Source organism: Pantherophis guttatus, chromosome 3 (assembly GCF_059756535.1).
Source record: "Pantherophis guttatus breed Tessera chromosome 3, ASM5975653v1, whole genome shotgun sequence".
In the NCBI taxonomy this organism is placed as follows: domain Eukaryota; kingdom Metazoa; phylum Chordata; class Lepidosauria; order Squamata; family Colubridae; genus Pantherophis; species Pantherophis guttatus.
Genome location: NC_142065.1, coordinates 280,678 through 294,691, shown reverse-complemented (window position 1 = coordinate 294,691; position 14,014 = coordinate 280,678). Strand labels below are relative to the sequence as shown.

Genomic DNA, 14,014 nt, shown 5'->3' with positions numbered 1-14,014 from the left:
TCCCCAATGGGTCACTGTCCTCTTTGAACTATGGTGCCCACAATGGTGCCCACAGGATCCTCAATGGGGCATGGAGTCGAGGAGGAGAACTGCCAAGTGGACTCAGGATAACGGCCTTTGTCCATTTAGGAACCGCCTCTCCCTCCCGGCTCACAAGGTTTAATTGCAGTCGATAAAGGTGTTGATGGGCACCACGGCCACACCGGGTCTCCCCCTCCCATCAAAACCACTCTGCCATTTGAACTGATCTCACAGATTCAGAGATGGCCCAATCTCTTTCCCCTGAGGTGGCAACTCTCCTCGCTTCTTGGGCCAGCTCGTTCTTGCTAGTGACGGTGAGGGCAGCAGCCCAGCCCACCCCACCCCCCGCCTCTGACATGCTGTCAGTGAAGGAAGCCCAGAATTGGCCGGTCCTGAGTCTTTTGGCAGGCAGAGCCCCAGCTGAAGTCCAGGCCCTTGAAATCCACCATTAGCACGACTGCTTTGAAGGATGGTCATCTGGACACCATCAGAGGCCTCTCTGCCTTTCCCACGCGGACCCTTCCGAGAACCTCCCCCCTTTTGGCTCCCCACTGCCTCAAGATGTGACCACCCCCCACCCGCCAGTGCCACAAAGGCAGCCATGCAGCAGGGGCGGGGCCCCTCCACCATCAGACAGGGGCTGGTCTCCTCAGGTGGCCTGCAGAGGGTCTTCTGCAGCATTTCACCTCCTGGGAGCTTCCGGGACCCTTTCCCAGTAGGGCAGACCTCTGAGCGGGAGATAAGGCCTCACCTTTTCTCCCGAGGAGTTCCAGGTGGGTCTCTAGGGGGACACCCGATGCTTTCCCATCACCCCATGAGGCCAGGGCTGACCCCGCCGCACCTCCTGGGCTCCTCAGGAGCCAGCCCTCAGCTTTGACCCCTCTGGGTGGGCCGGGCAGGCAAGGGAGCCCTCATCTCCCAGACAGGGAGCTTCGTCCGGTGCTTGGCCAGGCTAACTGCCCTCCCGCCTGCCCGTGATCCCCTCTGGCTGCCCGACAGGGTTCCGGAAAAATGGAGGCCATAAGCCCTTCACTGCCTATTGCAGTCTGAGCCTTCATACTTAAGAAAATTGTTCTTAACGGTTTTCTTATTTTTAGGGAAACTCATTAAATAAGAATTAAAAACCAGGTAGAACAGGAGATAAGGAGACCGGTTCAACCACCAGGCCCCTCCCACCCACACGTCCTGGATTTGCCAGCGTGCTGGCTGCTCTTTCCTCTGCCATCCCGGGACTGGCCAACGGTGGGAAGCTGACTGGCAGCAAAGGGAAGGGGGAGCTGTGGGCAGGCCCTCCAAAGCATACCACCTCTGAGCATGCGTGGAGTGCCCTTGCCCAGGTCTCTTGTCCCCAGGCTTCCAGAGTCCAGGGCCTCTAAGCAGAGCCTCTGCCCCCACCCCCTTGTCCTCTGCCTGCACTTCAGGAGAGAAATCTCCATTGGACTGAGAGACCCGAAGTCTCTGCAGCTCTCTTGGCCTGTCACCCTGCAGTGCCTGCCAGCCGCTGGGCCAGCCTGGTCAGTCCACAAGAGCCTGGTGGCCTTCCTGTATTTGCCTTCCTGGCCAGCTAGGATGGGGACAGCTTTGGCCCCACTGGGATACCTGGAGTCCTCCCGGTGCTCACTCAGCTGTCACTTTCAGGCCTTGTGGGGCTGCCTGCTGCCCCTTTGGACACTTCAGAGTCACCCCCATCTCCCAATTCTGTCATCAAGAGGAGCCCCCTCCCCCCCACTTCAGTCTGTGGTGCAGTTAAGTCAGGCTGCCTGGTGCAGTGACAGAAGGAGCACGTCTACCATGGCTGCCTGCTTTCTAACATTTGCACAGAATTCAAAGGGGCTCCAATACCGATGACTCTCTTACGAATTCTGCACCATCCTGGCACCTCAGGAGCTTCCCTCTGGTTCTTCTCCCTTCCTCCAAGAGGTGCGTTTTTCCTGCATTGTGAGCCATTTTCTTATTTATATAAACTGTCTTAGGGAAGAGTTTACATGCCTCCCACTTCCAGAGCTTCAAAGTGGCTTAGAGTAATTTAGAGTAATTTTTTGACTCTCCCTGCTCAAGAACGAGACCTGCAGGCAAGGTGAGGCTTCGGCCTCTGCAAAGCCCTCTGGCCACAGCCATGCTCCCTGGGGGCAGCCAGTCCTCTGGCAGGCAGCCCTTGGCTTCGGCCTCCTTCCCCAGGACAGGCTGGGATCTACTCCGATGCAGTTTCCACTGGAGAGGGGGAACCTGCAATCCTGCACCCGCAGCAGAGAAGCCTTTCAAAGGACCCCTGGGCCCCTCCTTCTGTGGGCAAAATGCCTGCTACCTTTTCATCCTTCTCACCAGGGCCCTTCTGCGGTGCTCTCAGCGCCTGGTTGCTCTTCACGCACAGGCACCTGGTGATGGTTCCTGAAACGTGTCACCCAGAACTGGACGCTGACCTCCAGCCCTGGCTCGTGCCATCCATTCAAGAGGGGAGAGAGGCGCCTTTGGAAGTCAAACACGAAAGGCCCAATTGCAAACTGGTGGGGGGAGGGGGGAGCGGTGTCAGCCTGAGAAATGAGGACAGCTGCATGGTTTTCCCTTCCTCCTCCTTCATTAAAGCGTGGTTAATCACCCCTTGTCCTCACAGATACCAGGGCAGCGCAACATCCTTAATGTGTCACAGTGTACAATAAGAGCACCGAAGCGATCCAGCCCTTTAGGATTCTGGTCACTGTCCCGAGGCCAAGCAATGCCCTGGAAGGGGCACTGTGGATCTCCCCCAGAGGAAATGCTGGGGCAGCAGAAAAGCCAGCCAGGTTCTTGCAAGTGGGGGGGCGGGAGGGAGGGAGGGAGGGCTGGCTCCGCGGGCCCTCCAGGGAGATGGAGGTTCTCTTGGGTGCAGCTCAATCAGAGCAGAGAAATGGAGCTGAACAGGCAAGTCCCCGGTTGGGTGTCAAGCTTCATTTATAGACTCCGCAGGCCAATGATGCGACCAACTGGGCAAGCGAGCCAGGATCTCCCCTTCCTCTGGTGCAGAGCAGCCACAGCCTCCCCCTCCCCACTCGTAGAAAAGTCCTGCTCGCGCGTGATGTGAAGTACAGGCTTTTAGCGTGCTGTCTAGTAGAATCAAATTTTTATGTCCTTTCACAGCCAATAAATCCAGCTGGGAGAGAAGAGGCAGAAGGGGCATAAAAGCCCTCGTAAACGCTGCCAGCAGCCAAGCGGAGGTGCCCGCACACTCGCCTGCCCGCCCGTGCGCACGCAGCTCCTTCTCCAGCACAGATCCCGGATAATGCGAGCAATCGCTTATTTCTCTCTCCAGTATCATTTTCCCAGCTTGATCTCTGCTGTCGCAGTGTGATGGTTTCACCCCATTAGCCTTGCTTAAAAAAGTGATCCCAGGCCTACGCCTGTTATTGCCCACATAAATCAGGTGGCTTTGAATACGAGCACCTTTAAATAAACAGCTGATGGAAGTGAAGTTCCAGGATCATTATTAATAGCCTTTCATTTCTGTGTCCACTGTGCTGTGACACTCGTTCCCAGCAGAAAACCTCCGCTTCCTCCCCCCACAGTGGCAGCTCCCCCGAGTGCTGCAGTGGGAATGAATGACGGTCGCCTCCCATTAATTGTACAGCCGGTTCCAGACTGAAGCCCAACAGCAACCAGCCAGAGGAGAAAGGCAGCAGCCGGGCACAAGCAGGACGGGGCCCCAAAGCCAACGCACGCTGGAGAGGGCCCCAGAGCAGCCTTTGCCTGTGTGGGGGAGGCAGGGGAGGAGTTCCCTGACCAGGCCCCATTTAGTTCGCTGTTATTATTGGACAGGATCTGGAGCAGGTTCCCCCGAGAGCGGGCGCCCGAGGTGGGGGGGCAGCGCGCAGAAAGAGGGGAGGGGGAGAGGAGCAGCCGCTTGGCCCTCGGAAGGGCTTCCTTCCTCCCGGGGCCCCTCGAGAGCCGCGGGCACCCTGAAGGAGGCCCCACGGCTGAGTCCCCGGGGGCAGGAGAAGCTCTGGAGCAGCTTCAGAGCAGGCGCGCACACCCCGTCGGAGAAGCGGCGCCAGGCGGCTGCGGAGAGGGAGGGAGCGAGCGAGCGAGGCGGTCAAGACCCGATCTCGGGGAAGAGGCGCGGGGACTTCCACCGGCGGCGGCGGGGGGGGGGCGTTGGGTTCGCAGCGGGGGAAGACGCCGCCCTCCCCGAAGAACCCGGGACCGCCGCCCGCTCCGCGCTCCCTTTTGGCCCTGGCGCCGGATCAGCGCCGCTCGCCTTTACTCTGCAGGCCGCCTCGTCGCCTCTTCCCTCCCGCTCCCTCCAGCAGCGAAAGGGCCGGCCCCGAGGGGCGATTCCCGGCGCTGCTGGCCTCCGCCCTGGCCCAGCCCGTCCCCACAGACGCAGCACCTGGGACGCCACGGAGCCAACTCCGGGCACAGCTCAGTGGAGAAGGGGGGGGCAATCTGGCAGGCTCCACCAAAGCCCCAAAGGAAGCCCATTTCTCTCCCCCCCTCCAAATTAACCTTCAGCCGGTTCTGATCTCTGAACCCCAGGAGGGCCAGAGGTCTCCTATATTCAAGCCACACGCCTTATGCAGGCCTCTGCTCTCTGTGATGGCTCCTGCCCTGGGACAAATAGGCCGATTCCCTGAGTTGACCCCAAATTTCAGGAAGCTTATTCCACTTTGGCAAGGAGTGTCCCGTTCTGGGTAAGGCAGCTCTTTGGGGGACCCAGTTAGGGGGAACTGGGCAAAGGCAAACCCATTCTGGGTGGTTGCCCATCCCCCAAGACTTCAGTTTGGATGCCTGCACAGAGCGGGCACTGGGTTCTATGGCCCCTGGGAGCCGCCCAGCTGAGTGCCTGCGGAAATGGCATTTTAGACCCTTCTGATAGTTGACTTCTCCATGGACGGAGGCAGGGAGGCAGCAGCCCAGGCGCTCTGCACAGGTGGTGGGCGTGGCTTCCTGGACACCTCTGCACAGACATTCCCAGGGGGTCTCCTGGAATCTGGGCTTGAGTCAACAGTGCTGCTTTGACGCAAAAGAAACAGGGAAAGTCCTACCCAGTGTGGCACACAGAAGCAAATGCCATGGCCCCAAAGGCCAAGAATTGGTGCCCACAGAAAAAGCTCAGATAGCCCACCCCTCCTAATTACTGGATGCAGCAAAAATTTCTATAGAGTTCCTGGAACAATAACATAGAATGATTAAAAAAGCCCCGGAGTTGGAGGCTCAGCAGCCGGTCCTGGGGGGCTAGAGCCCAGCTGGAAAGACCTGCAGAACATTTTCTCTGGCCAGCCCCCCCTCCCCATCCTACCTGTACCCTCTGCACCCTCCAGGAAGGCTCAAGTCCCAGCAACTAGAAATGCTTGTGTGAAGGAGCCAACTGGTGCTTGAAAGGAGGGGTTTCATTTCATAACCCACCCACCCCAATCTAATCCAGCACTTCAGACAGAAAAGCCCAGCCAACCCAAAATCTGATTGAGTGCATCCAGAGGTTCAGAAAGAATTCAGAGGTTGCTGTGGCCTTAAAACCAGCTTCCCTTCCAGAAAACAGGAAATTAGCCAATAAAATGCCAACTTATAGAGAGGCTCCATTCAGTCCCTGCCGTTTTCTTGGCAAGATTTCCAAAGTGGTTTTCCATTGCTTCCTTCCTAGGGCTGAGAGAGAGGGACTGGCCCCATTTCATCCAGCTGGCTTTCTGGCCTAGGTGGGACTAGAACTCACCATCTTCTGGTTCTAGCCTGACGCCTTAGGGTTCGGGTCAGTTCCTTAACAAACTGGCCAAATAGTTCTTGTTAAGCTGGTGGAAAGAAGCCTCAGAGCAAAGGCTTTGCTGGTCGATTCTCATTCACCCTGGCCTGCAAGAGGTGAGTGGGCTTTGCTTACCTATGTCAAAGGATAATCAGAGGGGTTTCAAAAAAAGAAATAATAATCCTTGCCCCTCCACATTTTAGAGCTTTTGAGATTGTTAACTATTGGAACAGAATTGTTTCCAAAGACTTTTGAAAATTTCTCAAACTTCTAGCAAACTTTGCTATCTAAGTTCAGTTACTAAGTAAAGGTCAAATGAGATTAAAAAAAAAAACCCACCTCACTGAGGAATGTATAAATCCCCCACAAACGGTTAGAAGTGAAAGCACTCCTTACTATCATCTTCATCAGTGAATTTATGGCTATGGCCAGGTTTGCCAAGGACACCACATTATTCAGTGTGTTTTTTAAAAAAATAAAGGTGGCAGAAGGACACCAAAAAGAAGTCTAAAGTGAGGAAGGGGCACCAGAACAGCCCTCTAACCAAGCCTCAAGTGATACCCAACAACAACAACAACAACACCTCTTCACCAATGAGGGAAACCCAGGCCTTTTGGTGCTTTTCACAGCAGTTCTCGGGCACTCAAACCTGCTGCTTTTGGGTGGGAGGAGTGAAACACGGAGGCCTGGGGATCTTTGGCTCAGCTGCCTTTTTCTCTTCTCAAAAGTTCATTCAGAGACCAGCAACTCTGTTGCATGAGAGGTCAAGAGACCCCCAGAGCAGACAACATCTATAGCAGAGCGGCTCCCCATCTCCTGCAAGCCAGAAGACCAAAGCCCCAGAGAGGAGACGCCTGTCTCAGTGGAGAATAAGGAGGAGCCCCCTCCCCGATTCCTGACACAGGCACCTGGCTACCCAGGAACTAGAAATCCAGTCCTGTGTCTAGGCATCAAGATTTTCTCAGAGCCCCCCTGCCCATCCTGGGCCCCCACTCTGTTTGTCAACCGTGCTGCTCCCGTGCTGCAGTGTCAACAGCCGGGGAGACAGTTGCAAGGAAGGCAGAGCCATGAGTAAATCCTGCAGCCAGCAGGCAGGCCAGACTCTTGCCTGGCCTAGGAAGGGTAATCTCGGGTAGAAGTTGCAGGCCAAGATGGTACTAATGTTCAGCACCATGCCTGCTCCATCTGCAGGGTCTCGGTCCTCCAGGTGCCAGGTGGTTTGATGGGGGGGAATTTCATTTTCCCCCTCCCAAGCCTGGCATGGCCTCCTACCTCTTCCTCCTCCCCCCCAGAGGTTGGGTGTTTCAGGCAGACTCCCCTTGCTGCTGCTTCCCAGCAAATGTCACTGGCAAACAGGATTGGCTTACACACATGCACACACAGTCTCAGGCAGATTCTATCCAGGTGGGAGGGCACTGACAGCTGCCTCAAGCAGGGCAAGAGCTCAGCTCCCCCAAAATTAATCCTGGGCAGCCAGAGCCCTTGTCCAGACATCCAAAGTGAGAAAGAGAAGAACCCAAACCGAGACACACACATCCCCCCAGTGATCAACGTTACCCACCACCAAAAGAAGCCCACTACAGAGAGCTACCGCCCCTTCCCTGGTCCTCCTGCTCACCCCAAAGGAGGCGGTCGATCTGGGAAGGGCAGCAGATCTCTCGCTGCCCAAATGAACCAAGGGGGCGCTGCAGCTTCTCAGCAGATGAGCTGCGCATTCAGCTTCCAGGGCTGCAGCACAACTCCTCCTGGGGGGGGAGCCCAAACACTGGGAGTTGCCCCCCAGAGGCACCAACACTCCGGGACAAGTGGCAGCCAGAGGAGCTTCCAGGGGGCGTTTCTGGAGGAGCAGCCTGGTCCATACAGCCATCCCCCCCCTCCCACACTGGCTCACAGGCCTCCCACTGCTCCGAGGTCCTTACACAGCTCAGGAACCCCCCACCACACCCCAAGGCCTGAAAATTCTAGGGCTGAAAGGGGGCTTGTAAAGGGAACTCCTGGTCTCCCCTTGTGAATTTTGGCTATTCATCACCAGGAGGGCAGAGACGGAAGTCCCAGGGCCAATACCAACCCTGCAGTGCAGGCCAGGAGACTTCCCCACAGAGATTCTCTCTGGGGCAGTCTTGGTCAGCCTCTTCCTTTGGGGCCACTAAATCTGTGTGAAGTGTGAAAGCCCCCCTCCACAGCTTGTCGGCCAAAGCCCTGCCCCACCATTGCTACCAGCTAAGAAAAGAGACACCACAGTGACTTTTGTGACCCAAGCAGAATGAACAAATAGACTCAACCCCCCCCCCCCCATTTTTCCACCCAGAACAGAAAGGACTTGGGGGGGCACATGCAGCCAGAGTAGGCAGGTGCCTAGCTTTCAGCCAGGAAGTCTGCCCCACTCAGACTCCCTTTCCCTCAAGATAAGCAGACCCACTCCCAGGCAGCCCATAGCTGCAAAGGAGGGCACTGCATAGGTGCATACATGGATGGAACCCCGCAAGCCCCTTCCCCAGGTGTTGGGAGCATCAGCCAAGGGCAACAGAGGTGCAGCTCCGATGCCCCAGAAAGGCATTTGGAGGGGGCTCAGGACCCAAAGAATGCCCGGAAAATAAAAGGTTTCCCCCCCTACTGCTGGCCGCTACAGGCTGAGCTGATTGAAGGACAGTTGGCAGCAAGGAGGGGACAAGGGGACCCTCTAGAACGGAGGTGCCACCCGCTGCCCTCTTGGACCCTGGCAGTGATGCCCCCTGGGCACCCAGCAGAATTAACACCCATTTCGCCCGTGGACTGGCCATGGCCAGGAGGCGGGCTCGCCTTCCCGCGAGGAGGCTGAGAAGAGACGCCCCTCGATCCAGAGAGGAATTCCTTTATACACGAGGTTCCGGGCTCCGCAGTCCTGGGCGCCCACGCGAAGCGCTTCAGTGCCGGGACCGGCTCGAGCCCAGCAGCCCGGCAAGACACGGACCCAGTCGAGCCCGCCCCGAATTCCCAGTGCCCGAAGCCGAAGGCTGGCCCAGCGGCCTCCGGCGAAACGAGGATGCAAGGCGAGGCCAGCAGGAACTCGCCGGCACTCCGCCCGGGAGCGTGAGACGCCTCTTCCCGGCGCAGCGCAGTGGCGACCCGACGCTCCCACGGCAGCCACCGGCCCGCGGCGGCCCCGGCGAGGAAGCCGGCGACAAAGTTTGCGAAGTTGAGCGGCTCCTCGGCGGGCCGACAGGGCGGGCGCGCCTCTCCCGGCCGGCGCGATACAAAGCTTCTTACCTGGATCGGAGGCGGCGGCGGGGCTCCCGCGGCGGAAAGGCGCATCTCCCGGCAGTTCAGAGCTTCCCGCCGAGCCCCGGGAGCGAAGCGGCGGCGCCTGCGCGGGCGGCCGCGCCCACCCTAGTCGGCGCGAGGAGAGCCGTGGCTGGAGCGCGCCGGGCACCGGGCCGAGGCGGTGAGCGAGCCGGCGGAGCAGAGCCTCGCCCGCGGCCCCGGCGAGGGAAGTCTGGCGGGCGGCGGCCGCGTTCGGTAGCCCCGGCGAACAGCCGCGGGGATGGGCCGGCGCGGCAGGGTCCTCCTCGCCTGCTCACGTGCGCGAGCCCAGACCGGGCTTTCCCCGCCGCCGCCGCCGCCGCCGCCGCCGGAGGGCCCCCACTCCGAGGACTCCCGGCGCTCGCTACCCCCCTCTGGCGGCCGCGGCGACCTTCCAGCCGCGGCGCTTTGTCTCCCTCGGGCGGTGGCCGGCGGAGTCCGCGGAGCTCCCTTCGGGTCCGCCCGTCTGAAGCTAAGGAGAGCGCTCGGCGCCGGCCCGCCGCGGCTCCCGTGCAGATGGCGGGGAGCGGGGCTGCTTCGCCGGACGGCAGTCCTCAAATCGCCCCTCGCCCTCGGGAGCGCCGCCGAGGAGGCTCGCCCGTAGCTCTCCGCCAGGACGGGGCGAGCCGCCGGCGCCGGGTCTCGGGCGGGGCGCGTGTCGGGAGAGGGCGGCGGCGGCGGGCGGCGGGGAAGGCGGGCGGTGCCTGGCAGGCGAGCCACGCGGGACTCGGGCGGCGGAGTTAAGCTGCGTAACGTGTGAGCGGCCCGGCTCGCTCCACTCCCGGCAGGGGTAGCGCGATGTCGGAAATCGGCGAGAGGTCAACTCACTTCCAGTGTCGCAGCGCCCCCTGCGGGCCTCGCGAGGACGGCCGGTCGTGGGCCGGGCCGCTCGGCTCTCGGGTCGGCCGAGCCTGGGCGGCTTTTGCGAAGGGCAAGCGGAGAGCGGGCGGGGGTGGGGGGGGCTCTTCCTTGCTCGCCTCCCATAATGGGCGCTCTGATTCCCTCCCGGGGGTCTCTTCCGGCCTTTCTTCCTCCACTGAGGGTTCCCTTCGCTTTCCCCTCCTCCCACTTCCTGGCAACAGCCGCCCAGTCTCCTGGGGGACCCTTGCTGGGCTCTTCCTGCCCCCCCCATTTCTTTGGCCCTTTGCCCTCCCCAGCCAGAAGCCCCCCCCCAACTTTTCTCAGGTGCTTTCCTCTTGCCTGCAGGCCTGAGGTGAACCATCTCCTCCTCTGCCCCTCTCTGGCTTCCTGCTGGGGAGGCCCAGGGCTCCCGGATGGAGAAGGCCACAAGAGAGGGCAGAGGAGAGGAGGGGTCCCTGGGTGGATGAAAGGTCCCATTCAACGCAGAGCAGAACACTGACAGGCTTGTGGGGGTGGCTGTAGTGGGGGCGGCTAAGGGTGCACATCCAGAAGTGTGTTTTGAGGGGGCTTGCTCTGCGATTTGGTTGGATGGTCCCTGGGATGGCTGGAAGCTTGGCTTAGGCCACAAAGTACTCTGCGCATGGGCAGGGTTGGCACAGCAGAAGCGTGGTAATCCTCATCAATTCCAAACCAGGGTTGGCGTTGCCTAGAACAGTTGTAGCAGCAAGAGTTGCCGTATTCCTGGTGGGCACTGGCCACGCCTGGCTGCAGCAGATCCCCAGGGACCCTGCACGAAGGACTCCCCTGCGCCCCTCAATTCCCTGGAGCACCGAGCCATTTCCTGCCTCCGTGGAGCAGATGTGTGCTTAGATTCTGCTGCCTTTATGAATAATTTGTTGCGCAGTTATAAAGCAAATATTTAATTGAACTTTATGCAAAATGTGCTGCCACTGCTGCAGTCTTGCAGCTTCAGAAAGGGAGACATGCCAGGCACCTGCCAGCACTCCTACCTGCCTCTGCTTCTGCTCCTGGGAGATGGGCCTGGGGGGATGGGTTCCCGTGGCCTGAAAGGCAGCTGGAGGAAGGTTTTGTGGAGCGTATCCGTGAGATCACCCAGACGTGTCTGGCTCCAAGGCTTTGCTCCAGGAGCCGCACAGAGGCTGCAGCAAGAGAGGCCCCTTCTTTGTCCCTTCCTAAAGGGGCTCAGTCGGCCAAAGGGGAGTGCTTAGTCCTCTACCCACCCCAAGATGTCCTGGTATGCTGCAGGGGTCCCACACAGCCCAGAGGATTCCTGCATCCTCTCCACCTGCCACCCTCCTGAGCTGGTCTGTGCAGCAGCCACCTCTGCCAGAGGCAGCCCCCACCCCAAGCAGCTTTTCCTCTCCAAGCCTGTCATGCTGTCATCTCTTGATCTACGGCCTCTGCTTACATCGGAAGAATTAGTGGTCCTCTGGTGGCTCTCAGCACCTGGCAGGGAGCCCCTCCTGGGCCTTTGCTCACAACTTTGAGCACACCTGGCCAATTCGGGAGCCAGAGAGGCAGCTCTGTGGGGTGGTGGGGCTGTTTGAGCTGTCTGCCTGGGGTCCCAACAGAGACCCCTAGGGAAGGCACATTCAGGCCAGGGGAAGGTTTGGAGGATTTTCATCTAATGCGAGAAGAGAAGGAACAGGGGAGACATGATAGCAGTCTTCCAATATTTGAGGGGCTGCCACGGAGAGGAGGGGGTCAAACTATTTTCTAAAGCACCTGAAGGCCACACTAGGAATAATGGATGGAAAATTGATCAACTGATTCAACCTAGAAATGAGGAGAAATTTTCTGACAGTGAGAGCAATCAACTGATGGGACAGAAGTTGCCTTCAGTAGTTGTGGGCGCTTCATCACTGGAGGCTTTCAAGAAGAGACTGGACTGCCATCGGTCAGAAATGCTGTAGGGTCTCCTGCTTGGGTAGGGGGTTGGACTAGATGACCTACAAGGTCCCTTCCAACTCTGTTATTCTGTTATCTACTCCAACCCCAGGGACCTCACTGCCTTTGTGGACCTATATGAAATTCCTCCCCTCCCTCCCTTCCCCTGCTGGGCCTTTATCTGCCTCAAGCCCAGCCTATTAGATTCTGTGGTTGGGGCCTTGGGGGAACATTTTTAGGAAACTACCAGCTGTGAGGATATAGCAAGAGTGGCACCTCTGGAACTTCCAGGTGCTTTAAAAATAAAACACATTAAGCCGATTTTAAGACTTGAGTTTTGGTTTTCTTGCAATTCCCAGACTTGGCGGAGGGGGAGGGCAAATATGAACATAGGATAATGCGCTCTACATTCTTTGTTTTATTTTTATGGAATATACTTTCACATTCCAGGCACCCCATTTCTGCAGCCCAGTGAGGCATCGAGGGCAGAGTGCCTGGGGAGCTTTGCCCACGTCCACTCCCTTGCAGTGCCAATGCCAACTGGCTGGTGCCTGTGCTGCGGCTTGGAGGTCACAAGGCGCCACCGGGTAGGGAGGATCGAAGGGGCCAAGGCAGCGCCCTGCCGTAGAGCCTCCAATCCACCGGTAGCCCTCCCGCCCAGGCACCGGAGCGGCAGGCGGCTGGGAGGAGGTGCATGGCGTGGCCCCAAACTGAGCCAGGCGGGTCAGGCTGCTGTACTGCCAGCAGGCAGCAGCAGCCTCAGCAAGGAGCTGCCTTTTCTCCGTGGCTCGGCTCCTGTGCGCTGGTCTGGCTGGGCGCTGAAGAGCTTCTGCGTGGCTCAGCCCAGGCCCGCGGCTTCCAAAGGCTGGCTGGCCACGCCCGGACTCAACCCCCCCCCAAATGCCCCATGTGCCTGGACGGGATGCGGCTCGTCCCTTCCTGCTGATTTGGAGCTGGCGTGAAGAGGGCCCTGAAATGCAGAACGGAGAGCAAGTTTAGGCCGAAGAAACGGACAGGCAGGTGGCCAGAAGACATCTGGGAGGTCTCTGGAGCAGCAGCAGCTGCTCTCCGCTGTCCTGTCCGAAGCATGGAGGGTCCCTAGGTGCCCCAGGGTCTCTGTCAAGTATTTGCAAGCCATTGGCACATGTGTCATATAGACACCAGTGGAGGCAGAGAGTGTCTCCACCCTTATGTGGAAAGGAGGGGCTTACCCTGAGTATAAAACCCCCTCCAACCTTTTCCACTTCGCTCCCTCCATCTCTCTCTCTTCATGTTTGTTCCTCATGAGACTTGATCTGTTGTACATAGTTAATATGATTTATCATATGAATAAATACGTTTAAGACATTTATTTATACATCTGCCTCTGAATTCTTCTATGCTCCTGGTGTTTCTACGATCCCAACTCCACAGTCTGGGTCACTGATCACAGACCTTCGGCCCCTAGGCCAGGGTGGGCCAAGGCAGAGGCTCCCAGGCGCCTCTGGAAACCCCCGAAGGGAGAAAGTGCTGCAAAGCAGGCTTGACCGGCGTGTCAAGGGCAGAGTCTCCAAGGGGTGGAACCCACCCAGCACCTGGCTGTGCAAGGCTTGCCAGGCCGTGCCAGAGCTCAGAGCCAGCTGTGACCTGGGGGAGGGGCCAGCTGCAGCCCTTGTGGAAATGGAGTCGGGTTTGGCACGACTCCCTGAGCAGGAAACCACAACAAGAACCGCCTCAGGCCTGACCCCTTCCACTGCCCTCTTCCTCCGAAGGTTCCACATGAGCCCCCTCATTTTAATTTCAGCCCAGTTTCAGCAGAGGGGAGGGCCACCTTCTCTTCCTCGTGGCAGCCGAGTTACCTACAGAATGCAGCAAGGTCTCCCTGGACTCTTCCCATTGGCAAGCTGACCCTGCCCAGCAGGAGCGGCTTCTCCTCGCCCTGCAGGCAGCTCCCCTGGGAACCCACTCCAGCTTCTCTGTGCCCCCTGAAAGTGGGGTGCCCAGAACTGGACTCGGACCTCATCAAGCCCAATCAGCACGATGGAAGCACGATCCCCCATGCAGCCCCAGATTGCATTGGCCTTTTGAGACGCAGCATCTGGTTGGCTCAGGCTTGGCTGGTGGTCCATTGGCACCCCTGGATTGGCATCCTTCTCACGTGCACTGTCACAAAGCCTGGGCCCAATCCTGGACAGATCAGTTGGTTTCTTGTATCCAGAGGCAAGACCTTTGCTTGTCTTAAATTGTCTCCCAAGCCAA

At 58.7% G+C, this 14,014-nt stretch overlaps 1 protein-coding gene across 1 annotated transcript in view; it reads right to left on the bottom strand.

Annotated features, from left to right (window-relative positions):
• The window catches only part of CDH22 (cadherin 22), a 70,342-nt gene extending 60,540 nt beyond the window's left edge, over nt 1-9,802 (bottom strand). Inside the window, exon 1 of the mRNA XM_034424145.3 lies at nt 8,975-9,802. The gene's annotated coding sequence lies outside the window, so the exon portion shown is untranslated. The remainder of the gene's footprint in view (nt 1-8,974) is intronic.
• Nucleotides 9,803-14,014: the final 4,212 nt, after the last annotated feature.